The 26,714-nt window shown below is 36.4% G+C and overlaps 1 protein-coding gene across 3 annotated transcripts in view; it reads right to left on the bottom strand.

The window, feature by feature from the left end:
- The window catches only part of LRP1B (LDL receptor related protein 1B), a 2,173,551-nt gene that overhangs the window by 534,717 nt on the left and 1,612,120 nt on the right, over window positions 1-26,714 (bottom strand). The window lies entirely within an intron of this gene.

The raw sequence follows: 26,714 nt of genomic DNA, 5'->3' as shown, positions 1-26,714 counted from the left end.
ATAGAATGTTCTACACATGATTCAGAATCATTTTTCCTTTGTTTAGCATAATGCTCTTCATGAATTTTTTCTGCTCTTCATATTAGGAAGCCTCTACCCGTGATGTCAATGTTTCTTGTTCTGTGGTATGTCATAGACATCTAGATCTGATCTGAATTGATGTTGTGATATAGGACTTTAGGACAATCACACCACCCCAGAATATGACACTTGAGCTTGAGGATTAGTTTAAGCTGAAGCAAACTGGGAAATGGCAGGTGTGGATGATGCTCTCTACTCTCCTCCTACCCACTCTGAAACTGGACATAAATTTCGCTTTTGAAGTTGTCCCCTCTCTTGTACCAGGAACAATCATCATCAGTGGATATGAAGTTAACACTGAGATAAGTCTGCATAAACAGCACTTTACTAAATAACCCTTACCCTCCATTAGTTTTCCTTCCCACCACTTACTGCCTCTAGAGGCCCTAAACTCTTTCCTTTGTTTAGTCATTTCTCTATAATTTATCACCCTTTCTTAAAATTCTGTAAAAGTCCCTGGGTCTAACCACTTCTCTAGGTTGTGAACTCTTCCATGAAGGTTTCCAAGTAGATGTGAAAATTAATGTAAAAAAATTACCTTTAACAAGAAAAAATGCCTTTTCTCTTGTATTTTTCATTCAGTTTAATTTGTGTTTCACTGACCAAAACATAACAGAGTTCAGTAAAAGTTGTTTTTGTCCTCAACACCTGCCACAGACTATCTTCTGTGAGAAACTCCAATATCTTGAAAATTTGAATTCATGGAAGCATAGTGAAACTAATTTACAGCCTACAACTTAGTGAGGGGGAGATCTCACATTCTCTTTTCCTTTGCACTAATCATGACTCACTCCAGGTTTTGTTCTTCATAATTAATGATTATGTTGCCCTCTCTTCCTTTGGACCATAAAAATTATTCCCTGCTTTACCACTTGCTGACTCCTTATGCACAGATTTCACCCTTTAATTTTATCCTTTTCTTATCTTGGTAATTTCAATATCTAATAAAACAACGTTCCATTATAATTTTCAGTAGCTGCAATTATCTAAATAGGTAATCTGAAAATTGCTTTTGTTAATAAATGTAACATGATTGAAAGTCATTTCTTTATTATATGAAATATGACAATTCTAATAACTAACATTCTTACATTTTGAGACTGAATGTCTCTATGATATACACCAAGCAAACTAAAAACAAATACATTTTAAAAACTGACATTTTTCACCTTTGAAATTGGAAAAGGAAAATTAACTTAGTCAAATGTATTTTTATGCACTCATAAAAGGATATAGAACAAGTTCTTTTAAAGAAAAAGACATTTCTAGTGAAATATAATTTAAAAGCAAGGCATATTGCCTCAAGTAGCCATGAATAGCATAGGTGGTAATATAATGATTTAACAAGTTTTATCATTTTGCTATAAATGCTTCAGAGTTTTAAAGACAAATACTTTGAAGTTGTGTTGAACCATATAACCCTTTTAATAACATATCTCTTTCTCCTCCAAGAAAACAAAATGTTAATGTTTGCATGTGTGATTTCACATTATTTATTTTTTATTTAGGCTTTTTATTTTGAGCTAATTTTCAGCTTACAAAAAAGTTGCAAAAATAAAATGAATTCCCTTTTGTTTCTAATGATAACATCTCATATAATCATCACATAATTATCAAAAAAGGATCACTGTTTTAAAAATATTACTGTGTGTCTTTTTTAGTTTAATTTTTTTATAATGGAGTATAATTGCTTGAAATGTGTGTTTCTGCTGTACAACATGAATCAACTATATGTGTACATATATATCCCCTCCCTCTTAAAACTCTCTCCCACAGCCCCAACCCACCCCTTTATGTCATCACAGAGCTCTGTGAGCTAAGCTCCCTGTGCCATACAGCAGCTTCCCACTGTTTTACACATGGTGGTGCATACATGTCAGCCCTACTCTCCCAAATCATCCAACTTTCCCTTTCCCCAAAGTCCACAAGTCTGTTCTCTACATCTGTGTCTCTTTTCCTGCCCTGCAAATAGGTTCATCTGCACCAAATTTCTAGATTCCACATATATGCAGTAATATACACTAAAAATATTACTATGTATTTCTATCCAAAAATAATATGTAGCAGTTTAGCATCTTTTTCAACATTACATACCAAATTAAACTAATATCATTTGGCAACATTTTGTTACATTGTATATTTTGTTTTAACCAAATTGTATTTGATTAATGTGAATAGATGTAACATTAGGTTTTGTTGGGTTTTTTTTGGCTGTAGTCTTGTCATTCTCCTTAGTGTATAAGAGTTCTGGTTTAACCACATTGTCAAACCTTAAAAAAAAAAAATTGCCAAATTTAAGGGTGGAAAAGGGTATTTCATTATTTGACTAGGAATTTTCTTGATGATTGGTGTGGCTTAATAAAAGTAAAGGAAAGTGAAGTCGCTCAGTTATGTCCGACTCTTTGCAACCCCATGGACTGTAGCCTACCAGGTTCCTCCATTCATGGGATTTTCCAGGCAAGAGTATTGGAGTGAGTTGCCATGCCGTACTCCAGGGGATCTTAGTGGTACATTATAAATTCTAGCTTCAAACTTTTGTTGCTTTTATGGAATACAAATACTTTCTGCTACTGTTAGTCTGTTTTCTTTTAAATTTTCTTACATATCTGCTGCAAAGTTTTTAACTTCAGTGAGGTAATATATACCAAACTTACTCTTTTTGTGTTTAATTTTTGAAATATCTCCCTATCTGTAGTTCATAAATATATTTTCCTATATTTTCTTTGAAATTAAAAAAACACATTTACATCTTTAATGTACTTGAAACTTATTAGTAATAATTTTAATTTTTATTGATAATTTATTTCCTTTATACAAGTTTTTATACAGTGGAAGTGAGAAATAGATTTAAGGGCCTAGATCTGATAGATAGAGTGCCTGATGAACTATGGAATGAGGTCCGTGACATTGTACAGGAGACAGGGATCAAGACCATCCCCATGGAAAAGAAATGCAAAAAAGCAAAATGCCTGTCTGGGGAGGCCTTATAAATAGCTGTGAAAAGAAAAGAAGCAAAAAGCAAAGGAGAAAAGGAAAGATATAAGCATCTGAATGCAGAGTTCCAAAGAATACCAAGAAGAGATAAGAAAGCCTTCCTCAGTGATCAGTGCAAAGAATAGAGGAAAACAACAGAATGGGAAAGACTAGAGATCTCTTCAAGAAAATTAGAGATACAAGGGGACATATCATGCAAAGATGGGCTCAATAAAGGACAGAAATGGTATGGACCTAACAGAGTGAGAAGATATTAAGAAGAGGTGGCAAGAATACACAGAAGAACTGTACAAAAAAGATCTTCACAACTCAGATAATCACAGTGGTGTGACCACTCATCTAGAGCCAGACATCCTGGAATGTGAAGTCAAGAGGGCCTTAGAAAGCCTCACTACGAACAAAGCTAGTGGAGGTGATGGAATTCCAGTTGAGCTATTTCAAATCTTGAAAGATGATGCTGTGAAAGCGCTGCACTCAATATGCCAGCAGATTTGGAAAACTGGCCACAGGACTAGAAAAGCTCAGTTTTCATTCCAATCCCAAAGAAAGGCAATGCCAAAGAATGCTCAAACTACCACACAATTGCACTCATCTCACATGCTAGTAAAGTAATGCTCAAAATTCTCCAAGCCAGGCTTCAGCAATACGTGAACCATGAACTTCCAGATGTTCAAGCTGGTTTTAGATAAGGCAGAGGAACCAGAGATCAAATTGCCAACGTCCGCTGGATCATGGAAAAAGCAAGAGATTTCCATAAAAGCATCTATTTCTGCTTTATTGACTATGCCAAAGCCTTTGACTATGTGGATCACAATAAACTGTGGAAAATTCTGAAAGAGATGGGAATACCAGATCACCTGACCTGCCTCTTGAGAAATGTGTATGCAGGTCAGGAAGCAACAGTTAGAACTGGACATGAACAACAGACTGGTTCCAAATAGGAAAAGGAGTACATCAAGGCTGTATATTGTCACCCTGCTTATTTAACTTATATGCAGAGTACATCATAAGAAACACTGAGCTGGAAGAAGCACAAGCTGGAATCAAGATTGCTGGGAGAAATATCAATAACCTCAGATATGCAGATGACACCACCCTTATGGCAGAAAGTGAAGAGGAACTCAAAAGCCTCTTGATGAAAGTGATACTGGATGCTCGGGGCTAGTGCACTGAGACGACCCAGAAGGATGGTATGGGGAGGGAGGAGGGAGGAGGGTTCAGGATGGGGAACACATATATACCTGTGGTGGATTCATTTTGATATTTGGCAAAGCTAATACAAATATGTAAAGTTTAAAAAAAAAAAAAGAAAGTGGAGAGTGAAAAAGTTGGCTTAAAGATGAACTTTCAGAAAACGAAGATCATGGCATCTGGTCCCATCACTTCATGGGAAATAGATGGGGAAACAGTGTCAGACTTTATTTTTGGGGGCTCCAAAATCACTGCAGATGGTGACTGCAGCCATGAAATTAAAAGACGCTTACTCCTTGGAAGGAAAGTTATGACTAACCTAGATAGCATATTGAAAAGCAGAGACATTACTTTGCCAACAAAGGTTCGTCTAGTCAAGGCTATGGTTTTTCTTGTGGTCATGTATGGATGTGAGAGTTGGACTGTGAAGAAGGCTGAGCGCAGAAGAATTGATGCTTTTGAACTGTGGTGTTGGAGAAGACTCTTGAGAGTCCCTTGAACTGCAAGGAGATCCAACCAGTCCATTCTGAAGGAGATCAGCCCTGGGATTTCTTTGGAGGGAATGATGCTGAAGCTGAAACTCCAGTACTTTGGCCACCTCATGCGAAGAGTTGGTTCATTGGAAAAGACTCTGATGCTGGGAGTGATTGGGGGCAGGAGGAGAAGGGGATGACAGAGGATGAGATGGCTGGATGGCATCACTGACTCGAGGGACGTGAGTCTGAGTGAACTCTGGGAGTTGGTGTTGGACAGGGAGGCCTGGCGTGCTGCGATTCATGGGGTCACAAAGAGTCGGACATGACTGAGGGACCTAACTGAACTAAACTGCACCATAAGTTTGTTTTTGATATCTGTAAGTCTGCCTATGTTTTGTAAATAAGTTCTTTTTTTTTTTTTAAGTTAGATTCCACATATGAGTGATATCAAACGATATTTGTCTTTCTCTATTTGACTTACTTCACTTAGTATGATAATCTTTAGGTCCATTCATGTTGCTGCAAATGGCACTATGCTTTCATTTTTATGGCTGAATAATATTTTGTTGTATATATCACTATGTCATCTTTATCCACTCCTCTGTCAATGATCGTTTACGTTGCATCCATGTGTGCTGGCTATTGTAATTAGCAATAAACATCAGGGCACATGCATCCTTTTGAGTAATGGTTTTGTGTGGATATATGCCCAGGAGTGGGATTGCTGGATCATATGGTAGCTCTATTTTTAGATTTTTTTATGAACCTCCATCCTGTTCTCCATAGAGGCTGCATCAATTTACATTCCTAACAACAGGGTAAGAGAGTTGTCTTTTCTTCACTTCCTCTCCAACATTTATTGTTTGTAGAGTTTTTGATGAAAGCAATTCTGACCAGTGTGAAGTGTTACCTCATTATAGTTTTGATTTACATTTCTTTCATAATTAGTGACATTGAGCATCTTTTCATGTGGATTTTGGCCATCTGTATGTAGTCTTTGGAGAAATATCTATTTAAGTCATCTGCCCATTTTTTGATTGGGCTGTTTATTTGTTTATTTATTTTTGTTTTTTGTTTTTTTTTTAAATTTTATTTTATTTTTAAACTTTACATCATGAGCTGTTTGCATATTTTTAGATTAATCCCTTGTCAGTTACTTCATTTGCAAAACTTTCTCTCAATCTAAGGATTGTCTTTTTGTTTTGTTTTCTTTGCTGTGCAAAAGCTTTTCACTTTCATTAGGTCACATTTGTTTATTTTTATTTTCATTACTCTAAGCAGTGGTTTGAAAAATATCTTTCTGTGATTTATGTCAAAGAGTGTTCTGCCTATGTTTTCCTCTAAGAGTTTGATAGTATCCAGCCTTACATTTTAGGTCTTTCATCTGTTTTGAGTTTCCTTCTGTGTATGGCATTAGGCTGTGTTCTAATTTCATTCTTTTAGATGGGGATGTTTTAGGTGCAGTTTTCCAGCACCACTTATTAAAGAGACTGTCCTTTCTCCATTGTATATTTTTTCCTCCTTTGTCAGAGATCAGGTGGCCATAGGCACATGAGTTTCTCTCTTGACTTTCTATCCTATTCCATTCGTCTATATTTCTGTTTCTGTGCCAGTACTATACTGTTTGTGCCAGTAACATACTACCAGTACTGTAGCACTGTAGTGTAGTCTGAAGTCAGAGAGCCTGATTCCTCCAGCTCGGATTCTTCTTTATCAATTTCTTTTTCTTTATTTTTTTTTACTGTTAAGGATCTTTTATGTTTCCATACAAATATAAAATTTTTTGTTCTAATTCTGTGAAAAATGCCCTTAGGGATAGGGACTTCAGTGAATCTGCAGATTGCTTTGGGAGGTAGTCATGTTCATATTGATTCTTCCATTCCAAGATCATGGTATATCTCTGCAACATCTTTCACTTCTTTCATCTTATACTTTTCCAAGAAGAGGTATTTTGTGTCCTTGTTGTTTTTCAGTCTTCTCCTACATAGAGGTTTCTCAGGAGACAGATAAGGTAGTCTAGTATTCCCATATCTTTAAGTATATTTCACACAGTCAAAGGCTTTAGCTTAGTCAGTGAAGCAGTAGATGTTCTTCTGAAATTCCCTTGCTTTTTCTGTGATCCAGCGGATGCTGACAATTTGATCTCTGGTTCCTCTGTCTTTTCTAAACCTAGCTTGTACCTCTTGAAGTTCTTGGTTCACATACTGCTGAAGCCTAGCTTTAAGGATTTTGAGCATAATCTCGCTAGCATGTGAAATGAGTACCACTGTACAGAAGTTTGAACATTCTTTGGCATTGCCTTTCTTTGGAATTGGAATGAAAACTGACCTTTTCCAGTCCTGCGGCCATTGTTGAGTATTCCAAATTTGTAGTCATAATGAGTACAGCATTTAAACAGAATCATCTTTTGGATTTGAAATTCCAGCTCAGCTGCAATTCCATCACCTCCACTAGCTTTGTTCATAGTAATGGTTCCTAAGGCCCATTTACTTGACTTACACTCCAAGATGTCTGGCTCTAGGTAAGTGACTACACTATCGTGGTTATCTGGGTCATTAAGATCTTTTTGGTACAGTTCTGTGTATTCTTACCACCTCTTCTTAAGCCCTTCTTCTGTTAGGTCCCTCCTGTTTCTGTTCTTTATTGTGCCCATCTTTGTATGAAATGTTGCCTTGGTATCTATAATTTTCTTGAAGAAGTCTCTAGTCTTTCCCACTCTATTGTATTCCTCTATTTATTTTCATTTTTCACTTATGAAGGCTTTCTTATCTCTCCTTTGCTGTTCTCTGGAACCCTGCATTCAGTTGGATGTATCTTTCCTCTCTTCTTTGTATTTTTCTTCTCTCAGATATTTGTGCGGCCTGCTCAGACAACCACTTTACTTTCTTGGATTTCTTTTTCTCATGTACTAGATCTAATCCCTTGAATCTATTTGTCACTTCCATTGTATTATCCTAAAGGAGATGGTTTAGGTCATACCTGAATGGGCTACTGGTTTGCTCTACTTTCTTTAAGTCTGAATTTTGCAATAAGGAGCTGGTGATCTGAGCTACAGTCAGCTCCAGGTCTTGTTTTTGCTGACTGTATAGAGCTTTACCATCTTCAGCTGCAAGGAATATAATCAATCTGATTTCAGTATTGACCATCTGGTGATGCCCATGCATAGAGTCATCTCTTGCATTGTTGGAAGAGTGTGTTTTCTATGATCAGAGCGTTCTCTTGGCATAACACTGTTAGCCTTTGCCCTGCTTCATTTTGTACTCCAAGGTCAAACTTACCTGTTTTCCCAGGTATCTCTTGACTATTTTTCCATTCCAGCCTCCTATGATGAAAAGGACATCTTTTTTGGTGTTAGCTTTAAATGGTCTTGTAGGTCTATATAGAAAAATTCAGCTTCAGCTTCTTTATCGTTAGTGGTTGAGGCATAGACTTGGACTACTGTGGTGTTGAATGGTTTACCTTGGAAACAAACCAAGATCATTCTGTTGTTTTTGAGATTGAGCCTCAGTACTGAATTTCAGACTCTTTTGTTGACTATGAGTCTGGTTCCATTTCTTCTAAGGGATTCTTGCTTAAGGTTTTCTGTGTATATAATTTCAGGTCATCTGGAAATGGTGATACTTTTACTTCTTTTCCAATTTTGATTCCATTTATTTCTTTTCCTGTCAGCATTCTCTGACACCTGTGGCTAGGACTTCCGCAACTATGTTAAATAAAACTGGTGAAAATGGGACATCCTTGTTCCTGATGTTAGAGGAAATGCTTTCCACTTTTCACCCTTGAGTACGATGTTAGCTGTAGGTTTATTGTATATTGTTGTTGTTGTTATTCATTCACTAAGTCATGTCTGACTCTTTGCCACCCCATGAACTGCATCATACCAGTCTTCCCTGTCCTGCACTATCTTCCTGAGTTTGCTCAAACTCATGTCCACTAAGTCGGTGATGCCATCCAACCATTTCATCCTCTACACTCCCTTTTCCTCTTGCCCTCGATCTTTCCCAGCATCAGTATCTTTTCCAATGAGTTGGCTCTTCACATCAGGTGGCCAAAGTATTGGAGCTTCAGCTTCTGCATCACTCCTTCCATTGAATATTCAGGATTGATTTTTTTAGGATTAACTGGTTTGACCTCCTTGCTGTCCAAGGGACTCTGAAGAGTCTTCTCTAGCACCACAGTTCAAAAGAATCAGTTAATTGGCACTCAGTCTTCTTTATGGTCCAACTCTCACATACATACATGACTACTGGAAAAACCATAGCTTTGACTATACTGTCCTTTGTTGGCAAAGTGATGTCTCTACTTTTTAATTTGCTGTTAGGTTTGTCATAGGTATTCTTCCAAGGAGCAGGTGTCTTTTAATTTTGTGGCTCCAGTCACCATCCACAGTGATTTTGAAGCCCAAGAAAATGAAATTTGCCACTCTTTCCACATTTTCCCCATCTGTTTTCCAGTAAGTGATAGGACCAGATGTCATGATCTTTACTTGTTTAATGTTGAATTTTAAGCTAGCTTTTAAATGTTCCTCTTTGACCTTCATCAAGATGCTCTTTAGTTCCTGTCTGCTTTCTGCTATTAAAGTAGTATCGCCTGCATATCTGAGATTACTGATATTTCTCCCAGCAATCTTGATTCCAGCTTGTGCTTTATCTAGCCTAGCATTTCTCATGATGTATACTGTACATAAGTTAAATAAGCAGGGTGACAATATACAGCCTTGATGTACTCCTTTTCCTATTTGGAACCAGTCTGTTGTTCCATGTCCAGTTCTAACTGTTGCTTCTTGACCTGAATAAAGGTTTCTCAGGAGACAGGTAAGGGGTTCTGTTATTCCCATCTCTAAGAATTTTCCTGATATGAAGAACTGAGTCATTTGAAAAGACCCTGGTGCTGGGAAAGATTGAGGGCGGAAGGATAAGGGGATGACAGAGGATGAGATGGTTGGATGGCATGACCAACTCAATGGACATGAGTTTGGATGAACTCCAGGAGTTGGTGATGGACAAGGAGGCCTGGTGTGCTTCAATCCATGGGGTTGCAGAGTTGGACACAACTGAGCAGCTGAACTGAACTGAAGAATTAACAATCAAGGGTTTTAGTGTAGTAAATGAAAAAGATATTTGACTAGAATTTTGCTGCTTTTTCTGTGATCCAGTAGATGTTGACAACTTGATCTCTGGTTCCTCTGGTTTGTCTAAATGCACCTTGTACTTCTGGAGGTTCTTGGTTCATATACTGCAAAAGGCTAGTTTGAAGGATTTTGAGCATTACCTTGCTATCATGTGAAATGAGGGCAATTTTATAGTTGCTTGTACATTGCGACTTCACTTTCACTTTTCACTTTCATGCATTGGAGAAGGAAATGGCAACCCACTCCAGTGTTCTTGCCTGCAGAATCCCAGGGATGGGGGAGCCTGGTGGGCTTCTGTCTATGGGGTCACACAGAGTCAGACACGACTGAAGTGACTTAGCAGTAGCAGCAGCAGTACATTCTTTGACATTGCCTTTCTTTGGGATTGGAATGAAAACTGACCTTTTCCAGTCCTGTGGCCACTGCTGAGTTTTCCAAGTTTGCTGGCATATTGAGTGTAGCACTTAACAGCATCGTCTTTCAGGATTTGAAATAGCTCAGCTGAAATTCCATCACCTCCACTAGCTTTGTTCATAGTAATGCTTTCTAAGGCCCACTAGACTTCATATTCCAGGATGTCTGGCTCTAGGTGAGTGACCACACCATTGTGGTTATCTGGGTCATTGAGACCTTTTTTGTGCAGTTCTTCTGTGTACTCTTGCCATCTCTTCTTAATCTCTTCTGCTTCTATAAGGTCCTTGCCATTTCTGTCCTTTATTGTGCCTGTCTTTGGCACAGAATTCACATATGTCCTTGCTATGTCGGCCAACAGCTTTTATGACCTCAAAGATTTTGAATCTTAATAAACTTACAATTTGGGGCACATTCCCATCAGATCAGATCAGATCAGATCAGTTGCTTAGTCGCATCCGACTCTTTGTGACCCCATGAATCACAGCATGCCAGGCCTCCCTGTCCATCACCAACTCCCGGAGTTCACTCAGACTCATGTCCATCGAGTCAGTGATGCCATCCAGCCATCTCATCCTCTGTCGTCCCCTTCTCCTCTTGCCCCCAATCTCTCCCAGCATCAGAGTCTTTTCCAATGAGTCAACTCTTCGCGTGAGGTGGCCAAAGTACTGGACTTTCAGCTTTAGCATCATTCCTTCCAAAGAAATCCCAGGGCTGATCTCCTTTAGAATGGACTGGTTGGATCTCTTTGCAGTCCAAGGGACTCTCAAGAGTCTTCTCTAACACTACAGTTCAAAAGCATCAATTCTTCGGTGCTCAGCTTTCTTCACAGTCCAACTCTCACATCCATACATGACCACAGGAAAAACCATAGCCTTGACTAGATGAACCTTTGTTGGCAAAGTAATGCCTCTGCTTTTGAATATGCTATCTAGGTTGGTCATAACTTTCCTCCCAAGGAGTAAGCGTCTTTTAATTTCATGGCTGCAGTCACCATCTGTAGTGATTTTGGAGCCCAGAAAAATAAACTCTGACACTGTTTCCACTGTTTCCCCATCTATTTCCCATGAAGTGATGGGACCAGATGCCATGATCTTCATTTTCTGAATGTTCAGCTTTAAGCCAACTTTTTCACTCTCCACTTTCACCTTCATCAAGAGGCTTTTTAGTTCATCTTCACTTTCTGCCATAAGGGTGGTGTCATCTGCATATTTGAGGTTATTGATATTTCTCCCATATCTGAGATTATTGATATTTCTCCTGGCAATCTTGATTCCAGCTTGTGTTTCTTCCAGTCCAGCATTTCTCATGATGTACTCTGCATATATATGCACAATCTCATGGTATGGAAATTGAATTTTACCATCATGAAAATTACTTTTCTCCCTTTATTTAAAGTCATCGTTTATGTCCAGTAATATTTTATAATTTTCTCCACAGAAAATTGTTCATCCTTTGTTTTATTCCTAGTTTAAGAGTTTTCCTTAATTATATATCTTAATTGTTTATTGCGGAGGAGGTGATGGCACCCCACTCCAGTACTCTTGCCTGGAAAATCCCATGGACGGAGGAGCCTGGTAGGCTGCAGCCCATGGAAACCATTGGACTTTACTATAAGCAATGTCGTTTTTTAAACTGCTCTGGTTGGCTAAAACAAACCATCAGAATGAATCCTATAGAAAAAAAAGATATAATTGTGTAATACTGAAACATATACCAAGTCACAATGTAAAACACAAATTTTAGTTCTTAGTGTGGATTATTGTCAGGTTTGAGGGCATAATTTTTATGTACTTTTGGTTTTTTTTCAGTGAGCATATGTATATATATTGTTACTGATTTCATGTCTGAAAAAAATCTGTTTCCCTTCATTTTGAGTAACAGTGTAATCAGTTATAGGATTATATATTCCCTTAGTGGTGTGAACATATTTCTAACGTTGATTAGAAGTCTGCTTAAATTCAATAGTTGTTCCTCTGTAAACAGTCTGTCTATTCCTTCCTATAGTACTTTAAGGTCCCCCTCCCTTTTTTAAATGATTCTCTGGAGTTTTACTATCGCTGACTTAATTATATTATTATTTTCAGTGCTCAGAGGGAATATTCAATCTAAGGACCCATTTATTTCTTCTTCTCTAGTAAACCCCACCATTGTTTCTTGGAATGTTACTTTTCTGCCCTTCCTTCTCTTCTTTGTCATTTGTTAACCTTCACTACCTAAAAACTTACCTTCCAAGTTTTACAACTGCTCTTAATTATTTTTATTCTTACTTGTGTATTAATTCTTCAGTAATTATCATACTATTTGTTCATTCTCACTTTGACTAGTCCAACATAAACTTTATTATATCAACTAAGATATCTTTTAAAATTTTTATTATACTGACCATATTTTTCAGTTCTAAGATTTTTAGTTGTTTTCATTCATTTTAATTATTTTTCTTGTATAACTTTAGCCTCTTTAGTTTCACCATCACTTTTTATGGACATGTATTCCTTTTCCTCTGATGAACTCCCAAAATACTATAAAAGTCTGCTTCTAATTGTTCTATTATTTGCTTTCATTCATCTGCTGATTGGTATCCTTTTTTCTAGCTGTCTTTCTTTAAAATTCATTTATTGTGGAATTTGAATTTGCAGACTCTCCTTAAGTAAACTAGTTATTTTTTAACCTTTCTTCTGACATTCATTCCTTTTAGTTTGTTGGTTCAGTTGCTTTCACTTGTCCTCTGGACCTTAAGCTGCAGCTCTTTTCTTACATAATTCACTTGGATTTTTGTTCCACAGGGCATATGAGAACTTGAAAGGCAGTTAAACTACAAAAAGAATGATGTTAGTGTTGGTCACAGGATTGTTTCTGTATTCTCTAAGCCTCTAAGGAAAAACTTCACACAGGACAGTGGTCCATGAAGGAGATGGCATGGTTTTACTTCAGCATTTTTTCCTATGTGGTAGCCTCACCCCAGACCATTTTAAGTAGGCTCTAAACTTACTCCTGTTCCTCTATAGGATCCATATTTTGCAGGCTCATAAGTCTGATGCTTCAATCATTCTAACTGGTTTATATTTCTGTTCTGTTTATTATTCAAGGAAAAACTTGTTTTTGAAATTATCTAATTTTTATTATAAGTTATCAATCATGCTATGTTTTAAAGTCAGAGATAATCTTAGTGTTTTAATTTTTAATCTCATATTGACCATGATAGTAGTAGTAGTGGTCAGATACTCATAGCAGATAGTAGTAGTCAAGGGGTCTTGTCTCTTCACATATGAAAAGTAAACTATGACACTTTCCTTTACCTATAACTTTGAAGTCCAAGAGGTTAGAAACCAGACTTCTCATCTTTAGTTGCCCATACCTAATAATCTGTGTCACACTTTAAGCAGGTAATACACACATTTAATTTGGTGGCTCTTTCCATGGTACCTTTTATACCTAAGAGTAAAAAATTCATTCTACATGAATCGAAAAGATAAAGGAGAGCCTTCATTCTAGCCTTCATTCATTCAGATATATAAAGGATATAAACTTAAATCTGATTTGTGAAAGTATTTAGAGCTTTCTTTAAATACATAGTGAATTTATTTTTTTGGTAAAAGATGCAACAAAATGAAATGTGTTATTCCAGATTTATCAAAATAGGATACCAACAAGGTAGGAAGAGTCAGTTCATCTACTTCCACAAACACACCAAAATTACAACTACATGTGGAGCAACTATATCTGAGAATGACCTGAACACTAGTGGAATGGATTTTCTACAGCTATGGGTATAAAGAAAAGGCTTCATCAAGACAAGAAAAAAATGGAAATCTAATCAGAACCCACACAACTAAAGTGGTGACACACAAGCGGGAGGAATATCATGGTGGCAAAGGGCTCTAAGTGTCACACCAGGCTCCCCAGCCCCAGGTACTTGCACTGGAAAGAAGAACTCTCATAGCATTTGACTTTAAAAGTCAGTGAGGCTTATGTCCAAGAGAACTGGAGGGTTATGGGAAACCAAGACTTGGCTTGCAAAGAGGTTGTGCACTCATTCACTCATTCTGAGTTGCAGTGCAGAAGCAGTAGCTTGAGAAGTTCCTAGGTCATACACTAAGGAGATATGTTGACTGATTTTAGAGCATGTGCCAGAGTAACAGGAATCTTTTGGAATTTTCGCCAGGTACAGAAGTGCTGAAAGGCACCATGTTTTTCAATTCTCTTTCTACCCAACCTGATCCATTTCTGTCATTCTCCACCAACTCAGCTATACTGCACACCTGGCCCTAGTGTTCCCAAGTACCAGCCCTACCCAACTTATTCAACTTGGCCAGTGCCTCTCTTTCTCTCCCAAACCTGGAAAGCTGCTTTGGCTGACAGTGCTGTCCTCTAAAGCAGCTCCACCTATCAGATTGCCCACAACAGTTGGAGTCAGAGGTTATAGCCAGTTGGCCTAGGGGCCAACACCATCCCCGGTGCACATCCAGCAGTTACACCCTAAAGACAATTGGAAAACACACACTGCTTGACCACCTGATTCTGGTAAGCACAGGGGGTTGTGTCGCTGGGCCAAACAAGAAACTTTGTACATAAGTCCACTCTTTCAAGAGTAGGAAACATAGCTAATTTATACTAAAAACCTAGAAACAAATACACTTAGGCACAAAGAGGAGACAAACTTAAAATGAAAGTATGAAAGTATAAATCAAAACCTCAGAAAATAATCCACACAAAACAGAGATAAACAATTTACCTGACAGGAAACAAAAAAATAGTTAAATAGGCTCACCAATCTTGAGGGACAAGTGGATGAACTCAGCACTTCCACAAAGAGAAAAAAAATTTTTAAGTGAATCTGAACCAAAGGATACATTAACTGAAATAAAAAATACAAAGAGGGGAGTCAACAGAATTAGAGGATGCAGGAAGATTAGAGGATGCAAGGCAGATTAGTGGAAATAACCCAATTGGGAGAGCAAAAGAACAGATAGCAATTTTTTTTACAAATGAATATAGTTTAAGAGATCTCTGGAACAATACCATGCAATACTATGATTTGTATTATAGAAGTTCAAGAAAGATAAAGGGATAAAAAAACTGTTTGAAGAAATAATGGTTGAAAACTTCCATAACCTGGAAAAGGAAACAGCTAGCCAAGTCCAGGAAGTACAGAGGGTATCAGACAAGATGAACCCAAAAAGACTCACACCAAGACAAGCTATAATCAAAATGTCAAAAGTTAAAGAGAGAATCTTAAAATCAGTGAGAGAAAAATAAGTTAGGAAACCCACAAAGACTTGTCTATTTAATGACTTTACTGTGGAAACTTCACAGGCCAGAAGGAACTTGCTTGATATATACAAAGCGCTGGGGGTTGGGGGAAAAAAAACAACAACAACAACTTCTGATTAGAATACTCAAGAATATACCGGTGGTTATTCACAATTAAAGGAGAGATACAAAGTTTCCCAGACAAGCAAAAACTTAAAAAAGAGTTAATCACCACTCAGCTGACCTTATAAGAAATATTAAAGGGGCATTATCAAATAGAAAAGAAAAAGGACATAATGAAAAATTAGAAAAATACTAGAAAAAAATCCTACTGGTAAATCCCAAACATGTAGTAAAGGCAATGGATCAGCTACCTATAAAGCTAGTATGAAGATTAAAAGACAAAAGAGGCAAAAGTTTCACATCTAAAATAGAAAAGTGACACACAAATTATAAAAGAGGGGCAGTAACAGTGTACTACTTTTAGAATGTGCTCAAATTTATGCAACCATCAACTTTAAACATTTATGTAGGTTGTTACATATGAACCACATGCAAAAAATTGATAATACATAGATAACAAAATAGAGAAAGAAATACAAACATAACACTGAAGAAAGTCAACAAATTACAAAAAGAAAACAAGAAGAAAGGAACAAAATAATCACAAAACAACCAAAAATGATTAACAAAACAGCGGTATGTATAGTCATCAAAAATCACTTTAAATGAACAAAAGGCTCCAATTAAAAGACAGTGTTGCTAAATGCCTACTAGAGAATCATATCATATCTGAAGATGCACAAAGTGAAGGGATAGAAAATTATACGCTATGCAAATAGAAACAAACAGAAGGTGGGGTAGCAATATACTTTTAAACAAAGATTTTATCAAGGGAAAATGGAGGGCATCATGTAATGAAAAAGAGAGATTAATCAACCAAGAGGCTATCTATGCACCCAACATAGCAGCACCTAAATACATAAAGCAAATAATACATTAAAAAAAGAACAGTAATACAGTAAGAGGAGGAAACTTTAACATAACTACTTACATCATTGAATAGATCAGCTAGACAGAAAACTGATGAAGAAACATTGGGTTAAATGACATATTAGACCAGATGGATTTAACTAGAGAACATTTCATCCTAAAAGAGCAAAATACACATTCCTTTCAAGTGCGCAAAATACACATTCCTTTCAAGTGCACATGGAATATTCTCAAGGATAGATCACATGTTAGGCCACAAAACAAGTCTCAATAAATGAAGATTGAATTTATATTAAGCATTGTTTTCTGACTGCAGTGTTATGAAACTGGAAATTACTTACAAGAAGAAAACTGCAAAAAGTATACAAATATGTGGAAGCCAGACAACATGCTTCTTAATCAGTGGGTCACTGAAGAAATTTAAGAGAAAAGAGAAAAATATCTTGAGACAAATGAAAAGAAAAGCACAACAGTCTTAAAATTTTCAGGACAGAACAAAAACAATTCTAAGAGGGAAGTTTATAGTAATATTGGTCTCTGCCAAGAACCAAGAAAAATCTCAGTCTAGCCTTACAACTAACAACACAGAAATATGTCGGAGTCCAGCTCCAGCAGCCAGGGTATCAGTCTGAAGAGATGAGTGGTGTCGGTGGGGAATGATCAAGGTGTGGGGCTACATGTTTATTTTAAGCATCAGGTCTTTTTTTTTACTTTGACAAAAGCATTAGGTCACAGGTTTGACATATTTAGTTTTCTCTCACCCAGATTTATTGTCTCATTGTTGCTCTTTAAACAGAGTTCCTGTTTCAGCGATTTTCTCAGAATCGTGTTTTCTTGTGATTACATTGTAACTCATGTTTATGTCTGGGCTGTATACCACATTTTTCAGTTTATTTTTTATCTTTTTAAATCGTGTTTGTCCCTAGTATCTTAAGCTCACTATCTCTTAAAAAGGGTTTTAACTATTTTTAATTACTTTTAAACCCTAAACTCAGCAAACTTTCTTTGTCATAAACACTTTCCTCACAAACAGGTCCCAGATAACAATCTTTTTCATGGCCTCAAGTTGTGGCCTACGTGTTCATCCTGGGACATTTTTTGTAAAAATCTTTGAACAAATGTCAATGGTTATTTTATAGATTATTTTTTGGGCACAACTATAGAAGGCTTTGTGTTTTTTCATGTTTTTCTCAAGAACAATAAGCACCTTAAGATTTTCTTTAGCCAACTCAACCAAAGAAAGGAAAGAACAAGTCAGAATCACAAAACTTAACTCCTTTATCTTGGGACTGTGTCTGTGGAATGAGGAGAGGGGGTTGGGGCTGTGCCTCCATTTTGTCAGTAATGTCTAATGTGGCTCCCAACAGAAATACAAAGGATAATAAGATTACTTCAAAATATTATACACCAACAAATTGAACAACCTAGAAGAAATGGATAAATTCCTATCAATATACAATTTTCTAAGACCTAAATTAGGAAGAAATAGAAAATTTTAATAGACCAATTGATAGTAATGCAGTTGACCGAGTTAAAAAAAAGCAGGTTTTTTTCTTTTTTTTTTGCATCTGTCTCCTCAGGAAGGGCAATAAAGGTGAAAATAAATGTGACTATATAAAACTAATAAGCTTTTTTACAGTGAAGGAAACTATCAACCAAATAAAAAGAAAACAACTGAACAGGAATACATATATACTTTGATTAAGCTGCTTTCAAGTTACCCCTATAGAAATGGGATCTGTAACACAGCAACAAACTCCTATGGCATCTCTTAAATATTATCAAAATAACATAACCAGAGTTATCTTCATAAAACAGAAATCCTATTAAATACATGCCTTAAAGCTTTCCATTGTTTTCCCTTTATCTACTAAAAAAATTGAAACTCCTTGTCTTAAATAATAGTATATCAATGATCACTGTACCATTTTCACAATAACTAAAGGTAGAAGTAACTCAAGTATCCATAAACAGATAAATGGATAAATAATATATGCTATATACATACACGGAGAAGGCAATGGCAACCCACTCTAGTACTCTTGCCTGGAAAATCCCATGGACAGAGGGGCCTGGTAGGCTGCAGTCCATGGGGTCACTAGGAGTCGGACATGACTGAGTGACTTCACTTTCACCTTTCACTTTCATGCATTGGAGAATAAAATGGCACCCCACTCCAGTATTCTTGCCTTTAGAATCCCAGGGATGGGGGAGCCTGGTGGGCTGCCATCTATGGGGTCGCACAGAGTCGGACATGATTGAAGTGACTTAGCAGCAGCAGCGTATACATACAAGAGAACATAGTTCAGCCATAATGAGGCAGATCAACTTCAGATACCTAAAACATGAATTAACCTTCAAAATATTACACTGAGTGAGTTACAACACACGATAAAACAAATATTGTATGACTCCATTTATATGAAATATATACAATAGCCAATACATAGAGAAAAAATAGATGAAAGGTTACCAGAGAATACAAGGATGGGGAATGGGAAATAATTGCTTCAATGAGGTTTGTCTTTAAAAAGAAAGAAATGTTTTGGAGATAAATGGTGGTGAGGGTTGCACAATACTGTGAATGTATTGACATCACTGAATTGTTCAATTAAAAATAGTTGAAATGTAAATGTTATGTTTTACATATTTTTATCTAATTTTAAAAATTTATAATGGAATATACCAAAAACTATTGAATGGTACACTTTTCATTACATTTCAATAAAAATTTTAATACTTTTTTCTTGACAAACCAAATCCTTCAATATGGGACTCCTCTCTAGGACGCTAGCCTCATCTCACACCACTCATGCTGTACAACCCATATTCTAATCATACCAAATGATGTGTTGCTCCTTGTTTACTCTTTGCTTTTTCATATTTTTTTTTCTAAAGGAAATCAGTTCTTTTTTTTTGTTGTTTTTGTTTTTTTTTTCTTTTAAATTTTATTGTATTTTAAACTTTACATAATTGTATTAGTTTTGCCAAATATCAAAATGAATCCACCACAGGCATACATGTGTTCCCCGTCCTGAACCCTCCTCCCTCCTCCCTCCCCACACCATCCCTCTGGGTCGTCCCAGTGCACCAGCCCCAAGCATCCAGTATCGCGCATCGAACCTGGACTGGCAACTTGTTTCTTACATGATATTCTACATGTTTCAATGTCACTCTCCCAAATCTTCCCACCCTCTCCCTCTCCCACAGAGTCCATAAGACTGTTCTATACATCAGTGTCTCTTTTGCTATCTCGTACACCAGGTTATTGTTACCATCTTTCTAAATTTCATATATATGCGTTAGTATACTGTATTTATGTTTTTCCTTCTGGCTTACTTCACTCTGTATAATAGGCTCCAGTTTCATCCACCTCATTAGAACTGATTCAAATGTATTCTTTTTAATGGCTGAGTAATACTCCATTGTGTATATGTACCATAGCTTTCTTATCCATTCATCTGCTGATGGACATCTAGGTTGCTTCCATGTCCTGGCTATTATAAACAGTGCTGCGATGAACATTGGGGTACACGTGTCTCTTGATCCTCTACATAGAAAACCCTAAAGATTCCACCAGAAAATTACTAGAAATAATCAATGACTATAGTAAAGTTGCAGGATATAAAACCAACACACAGAAATCCCTTGCATTCCTATACACTAATAATGAGAAAACAGAGAGAGAAATTAAGGAAACAATTCCATTCACCATTGCAACGGAAAGAATAAAATACTTAGGAATATATCTACCTAAAGAAACTAAAGACCTATATATAGAAAACTATAAAACACTGGTGAAAGAAATCAAAGAGGACACTAATAGATGGAGAAATATACCATGTTCATGGATTGGAAGAATCTATATAGTGAAAATGAGTATACTACCCAAAGCAATTTATAGATTCAACACAATCCCTATCAAGCTACCAACAGTATTCTTCACAGAGCTAGAACAAATAATTTCACAATTTGTATGGAAAAACAAAAAACCTCGAATAGCCAAAGCGATCTTGAGAAAGAAGAATGGAACTGGAGGAATCAACCTACCTGACTTCAGGCTCTACTACAAAGCCACAGTTATCAAGACAGTATGGTACTGGCACAAAGACAGAAATATAGATCAATGGAACAAAATAGAAAGCCCAGAGATAAATCCACGCACATATGGACACCTTATCTTTGACAAAGGAGGCAAGAATATACAATGGATTAAAGACAATCTCTTTAACAAGTGGTGCTGGGAAATCTGGTCAACCACTTGTAAAAGAATGAAACTAGACCACTTTCTAACACCATACACAAAAATAAACTCAAAATGGATTAAAGATCTAAATGTAAGACCAGAAACTATAAAACTCCTAGAGGAGAACATAGGCAAAACACTCTCTGACATACATCACAGCAGGATCCTCTATGACCCACCTCCCAGAATATTGGAAATAAAAGCAAAAATAAACAAATGGGACCTAATTAACCTTAAAAGCTTCTGCACATCAAAGGAAACTATTAGCAAGGTGAAAAGACAGCCTTCAGAATGGGAGAAAATAATTGCAAATGAAGCAACAGACAAACAACTAATCTCAAAAATATACAAGCAACTCCTACAGCTCAACTCCAGAAAAATAAATGACCCAATCAAAAAATGGGCCAAAGAACTAAATAGACATTTCTCCAAAGAAGACATACAGATGGCTAACAAACACATGAAAAGATGCTCAACATCACTCATTATCAGAGAAATGCAAATCAAAACCACTATGAGGTACCATTTCACACCAGTCAGAATGGCTGCGATCCAAAAGTCTACAAATAATAAATGCTGGAGAGGGTGTGGAGAAAAGGGAACCCTCTTACACTGTTGGTGGGAATGCAAACTAGTACAGCCACTATGGAGAACAGTGTGGAGATTGCTTAAAAAGCTTTTTCATATTTTTACACTTTAAATTCTCTGAGCCTTTAGTCTAGAAGAGTAGTTTGCAATTATTTTTGTTCTGAGGACTTTTGCACTCTTAAAAAATATTGAAAATTCCAGGAAACCTTTTGTATATGTGAGGTACTATCTATTACATTGTTAGAAATTTAAACTGAAAAATGTTTTAATATGTATTAATATATTTAAAAAAATGATAGCATACTAATATAAATGGCATCATCTATGAAAATAGCTGCATTTTTTAAATGAGAAAAAGCAATGTTTTATCATTTTATCAGTGTGCTTAATGACTGGATTACTACAATACAGCTGAATTCTCATATCTACTTCAAATTTGTTGTGTTATTTTAGTTGGAATTTATGAATAAAATCCCTCATGATTATACAGTGGAAGTGAGAAATAGATTTAAGGGACTAGATCTGATAGATAGAGTGCCTGATGAACTATAGACGGAGGTTCGTGACATTGTACAGGCTCAGGGATCAAGATCATCCCCATGGAAAAGAAATGCAAAAAAGCAAAATGCTGTCTGAGTAGGCCTTACAAATAGCTGTGAAAAGAAGAGAAGTGAAAGCAAAAGAGAAAAGGAAAGATATAAGCATCTGAATGCAGAGTTCCAAAGAATAGCAAGGAGAGATAAGAAAGCCTTCCTCAGCGATATGCAAAGAAATAGAGGAAAACAGCAGAATGGGAAAGACTAGAGATCTCTTCAAGAAAATTAGAGATACCAAGGGAACATTTCACGCAAAGATGGGCTCAATAAAGGACAGAAATGGTATGGACCTAACATAAACAGAAGATATTAAGAAGAGGTGGCAAGAATACACAGAAGAACTGTACAAAAAGATCTTCATGACCCAGATAATCACGATGCTGTGATCGCTGACCTAGAGCCACACATCCTGGAATGTGAAGTCAAGTGGGCCTTAGAAAGCCTCACTATGAACAAAGCTAGTGGAGGTGATGGAATTCTAGTTGAGCTATTTCAAATCCTGAAAGATGATGCTATGAAAGTACTGCACTCAATATGCCAGCAAATTTGGAAAACTCAGCAGTGTCCACAGGACTGGAAAAGGTCAGTTTTCATTCCAATCCCAAAGAATGGCAATGCCAAAGAATGCTCAAACTACCGCACAATTGCACTCATCTCACACTCTAGTAAAGTAATGCTCAAAATTCTCCAAGCCAGCCTTCAGCAATATGTGAACTGTGAACTTCCAGATGTTCAAGCTCGTTTTAGAAAAGGCAGAGGAACCAGAGATCAAATTGCCAACATCCGCTGGATCATGGAGAAAGCAAGAGAGTTCCATAAAAACATCTATTTCTGCTTTATTGACTATGCCAAAGCCTTTGACTGTGTGGATCACAATAAACTGTGGAAAATTCTGAAAGAGATGGGAATACCAGACCACCTTACCTGCCTCTTGAGAAACCTATATGCAGGTCAGGAAGCAACAGTTAGAACTGGACATGGAACAACAGACTAGTTCCAAATAAGAAAAGGAGTACATCAAGGCTGTATATTGTCACCCTGCTTATTTAACTTCTATGCAGAGTACATCACGAGAAATGCTGGGCTGGAAGAAGCACAAGCTGGAATCAAGATTACCGGGAGAAATATCAATAACCTCAGATATGCACATGATATCACCCTTATGGCAGAAAGTGAAGAGGAACTAAAAAGCCTCTTGATGAAAGTGAAAGAGGAGAGTGAAAAAGTTGGCTTAAAGCTCAACCTTCAGAAAACGAAGATCATGGCATCTGGTCCCACCACTTCATGGGAAACAGATGGGGAAACAGTGGAAACAGTGTCAGACTTTATTGTTTTGGGCTCCAAAATCACTGCAGATGGTGACTGCAGCCATGAAATTAAAAGACACTCCTTGGAAGAAAAGTTATGACCACCCTAGACAGCCTATTGAAAAGCAGAGACGTTACTTTGCCAACAAAGGTCCGTCTAGTCAAGGCTATGGTTTCTCCTGTGGTCATGTATGGTTGTGAGAATTGGACTGTGAAGAAGGCTGAGCGCTGAAAAATTGATGCTTTTGAAATGTGATGTTGGAGAAGACTCTTGAGAGTCCCTTGGACTGCAAGGAGATCAGCCCTGGGATTTCTTTGGAAGGAATGATGCTAAAGCTGAAACTCCAGTACTTTGGCCACCTCATGCGAAGAGTTGACTCATTGGAAAAGACTCTGATGCTGGGAGGGATTGGGGGCAGGAGGAGAAGGGGACGACAGAGGATGAGATGGCTGGATGGCATCACTGACTCGATGGACATGAGTCTGAGTGAGCTCCGGGAGTTGGTGTTAGACAGGGAGGCCTGGCATCCTGTAATTCATGGGGTCTCAAAGAGTCAGATACGACTGAGTGACTGAACTGAACTGATAAAGACAATCCAGCTTCACACAGCTACAGAGTTGAAAAGGAAGGAGGGTTTTCATAGCCTTTCAGATAATTCTGAATATGCTTTTATACTACAGAACATGAAAAGTGATAGTTACTTAAAGGTTAGATTCAGTGTAGAATCAGAAACCATAGTGATGAATGTTTCATACTCCATTTCATTAAATTCATTGGTCTATCTTATACTCTTAATGTATCATTTACCCAGGCATGATTTTATCATATAAGTAGGAAAATTTTGGTTCCCTGAGTTGCGCATATCTTCCAAATGTTGACAATTTCAGTATGCAACAACCCCTCAAATCACTAGTAATACCACTACCATCTCATCAGAAAAGCGTTTAAGTATTGGGAAACTATCAAGCTTACTATAGTAGATACAATTCTTCCAAAAATTTAATTTTTACTTGAAAGCTTGATTTTTATTATGTGCAACAAATGTAGGTTATTTTCCTTGGAATGATAGACTTATGGTATTCAGTCTGCCACACAACCAGGTTTGAATAATCATAGTTTGTCTGTTCCTCATTCAAGTAAAAGATAATGTCAGTTAAAAGAACCATGGACTTACATAAAGACAGAAATACCCAGTTTCCTTTAGCAGCCATTGGACTTAAGAATGCAATAGAAGTTCCCTATTTGTATTTTATCACAGAGTGTAAAAAGAGGTGTAATCTGAAGGATTAGGAAAGATTAAGATTTAATAAAATTATTTTTTTACCTTTTCTTCAAGGACATTCTTAGGTTAAACTGGCTTTTTTTTTTTTTTTTCCTGCTATTAAGTGGCAGTGAAAAATACACTCACTACTAGTACTGTTTGGTGCTGCTGTCTTCATTAATGCTAAGGTATCATCAGTTTAGCCACAATGGTTTTTCCACCATTGGTGCCATTTTTAACACTGTAAAAAAAGACAAATATCTAGTATTATTATGAACATACTTTTGATCACTTAGATTCCTTGACTCCGTTCCATTGTACCCTCTGCCTTTCCCCAGACAGATTATTTATTCTCTAGACCTTTAGTATCTTAGAGATTCTATTAAATTTCAATAGAAATTTAATTTTTTAAATTGAAGAAGTTAATAGATTACATGTGCAACATGAGCATATTCAACTCTAAATTGTATTAGTCTAAGAAAATGGAGTGAGGACCAAAGAGAATTATAGTATAAACTTCATAGAGCTATAACTAAAGAATCAACAACTCTCAAATGTCTGAACTCTATGATTAGTATATTTATAGTTGTATCTTCATATTTACACACACACTAGAGAGCAAAATAGCATGAATATACAATGCTATATGTATGTTTGTGCTAGAATATACAAATTGGTATTAAACTATCAATAAGTATGGTACCCTACAGAATAACGAAATAATATTTTATATTTGTATATACTTGAAAGTACACAGTTGAACTGACTTGGAAAGGCTGAGTCAGATTTGAATAGACCCAAAGGATTTTGAGATACTAAATGTTGAAAGAACAAAATAAACTATAGCAGGCCTAGCATGGGATGGTAATGTATAATAGAGTTTGACATTAAGTATCTATTTTTCATATGAATAAAATATATAAGTAGATACTGGATCTCTCTAGTTATCTAGTTATCTCTCTAGTTAATATATATTTATATTAACATAAGCTGACTCTTTTATATATTAGCTATATGATAGTAAATATTATAAAATCATTGTCAAAAGTGAGGGAAAATAGGTCTTTTTCAAAAACAGTTGATGAAATTATATATTAATATAGTCTTCTTGAAAAGAAATTTGACCAATTATAAAAATTAACATTGATTTTGCAGTTCTATTTCTAGGATTCTATACAAAAGCAATATTCACATGTGTGAAAAAATATTTATGTGACATTCATTGTAGGTAATGATAAGACACCAAAACAACCTAAATGATTGTCAATAAGAAAATGGTTAAATAAATTAGTTTACCCTTAGTACAGGAGAGATGGGCTTCCCAGGAGGCACTAGTGGTAAAGAACCTGCCTGTCAATGCAGGAGACATAAGAGACTGGGGTCCAATTCCTGGGTCGGGAAGACCCCCTGATCAAGGGCATGGCAACCCATTCCAGTATTCTTGCCTGGGAAATTTCACAGACAGAGGGGCCTGGTGGGCTCTAGTCCATAGAGTCGCAAAGAGCTGGACACGACTGAAGTGACGTGGCACAGAGACACAGGATAGACACAGGCTTTCAAAATAATGAGATAGAGCATTATATACTTAAATGAAAGCCTTTAAAGATATATTCTAAGTGAAAAAAGCAGGTGAATATTGCATACAGATCATTCCATTTTTGTAATTACAAATGAAACACATACATATAGAAAATTCTGGAGGCATGACAACTGTCACAAGTAAGTAAACGGAATTGATGTTGCAGTGATGGGGCAAAAACTTCCTTTCAAATCCATATTACTTGAACATTTTACAATAAACTTATGTATTATTTTGAAATTTAAAAAGTAATGACAAAGGTTGACCTCAATAAAGTAAAATTGGGAAAGTAAGGAATATATGGAAATATGTTCCATATGTTAAACAAGGAATAGGAAGATAGTTCCTGTAAAATTGGATGACAGGAAGAGGTTTCTCTAAATTATATAGATGATTCATACAATATTACATTTGAATCCCATAAAATATTAAAATGACTGTCTTATAAAATTTTTTAAATGTCTTAAAAATATGAATTCATTAGTTACATTCTCTCATCAAGAATGTTATATCTGTGATAAAACAGATATATAACAAATATATAACAAAGATATGCAACAGATATATCACAAAGATATATCTTTGATATAACAAAGATAATCTGTG

The sequence above is a fragment of the Bos indicus x Bos taurus genome, chromosome 2 (assembly GCF_003369695.1).
Source record: "Bos indicus x Bos taurus breed Angus x Brahman F1 hybrid chromosome 2, Bos_hybrid_MaternalHap_v2.0, whole genome shotgun sequence".
Lineage (NCBI taxonomy): Eukaryota > Metazoa > Chordata > Mammalia > Artiodactyla > Bovidae > Bos > Bos indicus x Bos taurus.
The sequence above is the reverse complement of the archived record's forward strand: the minus strand, read 5'-3'. Positions and strand labels throughout refer to the sequence as shown.